The following is a 5,282-nucleotide window of genomic DNA, read 5'->3' on the forward strand; positions in this document are numbered from 1 at the left end:
GAGAATTTAATTTCCTCTCTTTCATATTTTATCAGGAGCTCACTGCCGCTGTCATCTCCCCCAGCTCCCCCCGCCTGTGTTATCCATCTTCTGGCCTGACTTTAATATGCTTCTCTGAGGAACAGAACGCATTCATCACAGACCACGACCAGCCAGCCACCAAGCTGCGTCTTTCACAGCCCAGTACCCAGCTCACAAACCCAGCTGCAATCGCTCTGATACCCCGATTAATTCTTCCAGCCGGGATCTGCGGTTTGTCAAGAACCAGATAGCTCTCTGCTGGAAAATTTTACGCGGATGGTTATATAAAATTTGTTATTTAATAAAAAACATTATAGAAAAAAGAGCGATGCTATGTACAGCAGATTAATCGTGTTATTACAGGTAGGTCGTGTATGTATTTATTTTTGACAGGGAAATCCCCCTGCGAGCAGCATAACACGGTATCCAATGACAGTGTAACTATACCATCATTAACAGTGAGGCTCTTGCAAGTTGCCAGGAATATGGGTTTTTTGGTGACGTTATAAAACTGTTTCGTGCCAGGTTACAGCTCAGGTGTGAAGTCGCTCCTCTCTAAACTATATCAGTTTTATATGCGACTAAAACGCCACAAGAACTAAATACAAAGGGAGCAAAATCGCAATTCACAAAATAACAAATTATTTCCCACTTCAGGAACCACTAAATCTCTTCTCTGCTTTTTTAAAATCTTTTTTTTTTAGGCTATACCTTTCCACTTTTGTCTTTTTTTCCTTGTGACCGGCTGTAACTAGCGCCATTAACAAACACCAAGCTTAGTTAATGTCTAATACATGACGAATCAGCAAGACTCACAGTCCTCTAATGGGACCATTAAGAGATCCGCCACACTTTAGCATTTGGGAGAGTGAGTCGACTTCACCGACTGATATAATTATAGGAATCAAAACTCATTTCACCGTTGAAGGCATTCAAACGGACTTTAGTTAAAACATTCTCGTTTAATTTATTTTACATTTCCTTTAGTGTTTCTACAATTTAGCTCTATTATATAGTTTAGTAGTTACAAGTGAAGTATTAGTGTTTTTTTAAGCCAGTAGCTTGTTTTAGTCCGCAGTATTCAATACACGGTGAAATAATCGAGTAGTTTGCCTGCATCACAGTTTAACGCATTATACATTTTTCTTTGAAAAAAAAACCAGAACGCATGCTGTATGGAATTTGATACATTGCATTTAGACTTTTGCGCTAATAAAATTAAAGTTGTCATAACAATATACAGTAATTAAAGAGAAAATTATGCCAACAGGTGGATTCCAGTTAAAATATTCTCCAAAAAATGGCAAAGTAGTGTGGGTTCGGGGTACAGTGAATACTGTGGCATATCATAAAGTAGGCCTATTTGTCAAACTTTTAAAAATAGTTTCGCCACTGCTTTTAGAAAACGAAATGAAAACACCAACCGGGGCAGCCGGAGTGAAAACACGTGATGAAAACTGGAAACAACAAAAGCAAAAATGACTGGCAAATGAATATGATGTATGAGATTAATTAAAATCGCCCCATGCACAGAGAGAAATATGACATGATATGGTTTAGTTCGATATCATAAATCAACACCATTAGCCAGAGGGATTGGATTTCAATACATTAATGGACTTTGTGTTGGCATTTGAGGTACTGTACTATTTTAATACAGAACTAAATTAAATGGTATGTGATATACTAAATATTAATATGTTCGGGGGGGGGGGGGGCGACTCACGAATTTGCCCAGCCCTGCCAAATCATATGTTGTTAGCGCAGCATGCATTTCTAAAACTTGATTAAACTCCCATTCACAGAACTGTGCATTATTGGTATCGTTGCACTTTGCATGAAGTGTATCCAGTATCTATATGGACTGCTATGCTAGTGTGGGGAAGGAGTCGCCAGGGCTATGTTGCCGGCTGTAAGTTACCCAAAGGGGCCTGCCTACAGAGCTGCGGGTAGCAAGAACAGAGAAAGCCAAACCAATCTGTCTGGTGTGCGCAACGACTGCCGATTCACTCTGTAATAAAGTGCGCTCTGCCATGCCTCTCTCGGACCCTGGCTCGTGTTTTGTTGACCCACCCCCGCTCTCTCCCCACTATCGCTCTCTCCCCGGCTGACAGCCTCCCCTCGGCCACCTTGCACAGCACGGAAAGCCGACAGAGACATCTCCCACCTCCCCCGTACATATTTTAAACTCCTAATTACTAGTCACTGGATAATATATTCTCCTTACCGCTATTAGGCTGACCTCCATTAATATAGATCACAGCGGTGCCATTTACAGAGTGTCTGTCACTCCTATATGCTATTACAAGAAAGACTCTGTCAGAAGTGAACTCGTTTGTCTTGCTATTTTTTGGCTTTTTTTCTACATTTTCTTCGATTTTCACCCCACTGCTAAGCATTGCGGAGGAGTCGTTCCGTTAAAGCACAGTCTGTCTTCCATAGATCAACAGAACAGTGACGTCACAGACAGGGGCACTGTGTTCCACTGCGCTGTATTGATATACGGCTTATTCCCAGAGTTCAGAAATTACGCACGATCACTTCTGCGTGTCTTATTGGGATGTAGAACTAAAGTGTGCAATTTCTACACAATTTAACGTGGGGAAAGTAAAAAAAAAAAAAAAAAAAATCCAGGAAGCTGATTTTTGCTGGAACTCCCTGAAACACAATTTAGGTGCGCCTCGGTCACGCTGCAGATGTGTTTTCTCCTCTCCTCGCTGCCCCTGTGCCTGTGTTTCACCTCCCCAGTGCGTGCTCCTGTCTGTACAGTATGGTAGTGTGCAATAAATCGCTGGCAACCTGTGACAGGGATCTTTCCGGTATTTCCATAAGCGCTCGTTTAATGTGAGAAGCGACGGGTAATCTATAAATGTAAATGACGGCGCGGCTGAGAAGGAGGTGAAGGGACGGAGGTGATGGCTTCCTGAAGACGGACTACGTTCTCAAAGTCTTATCAATAACTGTAATGATGATTGAGTTCCCATTAAAATTAACTTTCAAGCTGCCGCAGCGACCCATCAATTATCACAGCAGGAGCGAGCCAGCCTCACTGCGAGGGAGAGACAGGATGTATACCTCCCGATCCCGATCTTGAAGTATCCCCACAGAGATTTCTCAGCTGGAGTTTATTTTAAACGGAACTTTTTGTTTTAGCATTATTATTTTATTTCTGTAATGAATTTCCAGCACGCTTAACCCCGCGCAACCTCCCCTGAATAAATAAACCAACACTCTACCCTGCTCCTCGCGTCTTTACCTCATTTTCATGTGCGTTTTAACAGCTGCGCAAGCTCAAGAGACACACCGAGGTATGAATCATTTACAATTCATTTAGTTTTATCTGTACTCAGTTGCCAGCCAAGCATGGTAAACTATAGAGGGAAACAAAATCCCACAAGATTAATGATTTCTGCATCTAGAGCCCTTAACCACGTAAATGGACCAAAAAGCCATTTGAAGTCAAACAGCTCAGTTAAACTTAAAAGACAAGTTGAGCAATCCGTTTAATTAAAACCACAGCAAGACCACAGAAGACTAGTAAATTAGAGCTTCACTTCTGGAGGCTGAAGTTGAAACCCAGCTTAGCCTTGGATCACAAGTGTGCTTCGGGGTCTCTTCCAGGCACTCTTGAGACTGGTTATCATTTCCACTACCAGCACGGCTTAGACTTTTTAAAAATTTATTAGAAACCTGTGCCGAAAAGTATTATTTACTTTACTTAAACATTTAATAAATCAGTAACATACATACCATGCAACATTGCTCAAAAGAGCCAACGTCCCTTCGTTTCAGTGTGTTTAACATGCCTCTGTGGAGGGAAAGTGTGTTTGAAAACAAACAGTGGAGGTACCGATAGGCTTTTGATACCATGGTAACCACACTCACTGATTCCTATTTAAATTCATTTGTGTGTTTGTCATTATGCATAGCAGGTGGACGGACGAGGAGAATGGAGAAAGAGAAAATAATACCCAACAGAAGAGTCTATAACCTTTTCACAGTCAGTTTTCAAACAAGTCAAGCCACTGCAGCTTATTTACAGCTGAAGCAGCACGTTTTTACAGTGAGTTTGGACAAGATTGCACAGCTGGGACAGGCTCAGGTTGAGCTACTCGGCCACTGGGGATCACACAAAGAGAATGAGTGGCTTGAAGCTCAGGGTCTGGCTTGACACAATCGATGAAGCAGAAAACAGCACCGGACTAATTAACCTTCACATCCCCAAACAGGCACTCCAGCTTTAACCACTGTACAATCTCTGTGCAATTCCACAGCACTGCTGTATACCAGTGCAATACACACTAGTGCTGTGTTACAAGCAATATACAGAAGAGCACATGGAACCTACATAGCTTGTATCTTTTAGTGCATATGGGGAACCTGGAACAGTGAGTGGAAAGTAATCAACATGAATAAACTTCTAATAAAATCTAAAATACTGTTTGAGCAGGGCGGGGCGTCTCCTCCAGGCCTCCCCCTCGCCCGCAGTTTGAACCCGAAGCCACAGCGTTCTAGGAAACCGTCCCACAGACCAAGGCCGCTGCCACACACACACTGGTAAAACGTCTTCAGATTAGCAATCCGGTTGAATTGAATGATTTCCGTCTCTTTCACGGCTGCCCTCCGCTGGCCGCTTGTCCTGCCACGTGAGCCACGCCCCACGCTGCCCTCCCCTGCGGTCGGCGTGGGAGTCAGTCCCACGCTTCCTCAACTTGCTCCCCTCTTCCGCTCTTGGGTTTGAAGCCATCCCTATGGAACTGGCCTTTCTACCAATGCAGTCTGTTTGAGTAATGCAGCTTACACACACAGTCACTATGACATTTCACAGACAAGCCATTGCAAAATATATGGGCTGTGTATATAGTAGCGCCATCAAAGTAGCAGAGACGGTAATAAAAGTACTGTAATTTACATCCTATTGACAGGAATACGGAAGGAGTTTCAATTTTTCTGTCCAGCCTGGTATATTACAATCACCCTCTCCTTCGTTCTCCTTTGTGCCGACAGCTTCCGAAATGACTTTGCACTAAATCTTGAAATTAACAGTTTCCCTAAACAGCATTAACAGGGGAAGGAAGGCGGAACATGGCGTTATTGAAATCAATAGAAAGGCGTTTGTTCTTTTCTGGAGTAAAGATGGGTGTCTGGCGAGGAATCTGCCTCCACAATTAGAGCGGTCAGTGTGTGCGGTAACATGTCCATGCCAAGGCTTGGGGCTGATTATATTACACAGAGATGATTGGAACATTACTGCGGTCAGT

This window comes from Acipenser ruthenus, chromosome 49 (genome assembly GCF_902713425.1).
Source record: "Acipenser ruthenus chromosome 49, fAciRut3.2 maternal haplotype, whole genome shotgun sequence".
Lineage (NCBI taxonomy): Eukaryota > Metazoa > Chordata > Actinopteri > Acipenseriformes > Acipenseridae > Acipenser > Acipenser ruthenus.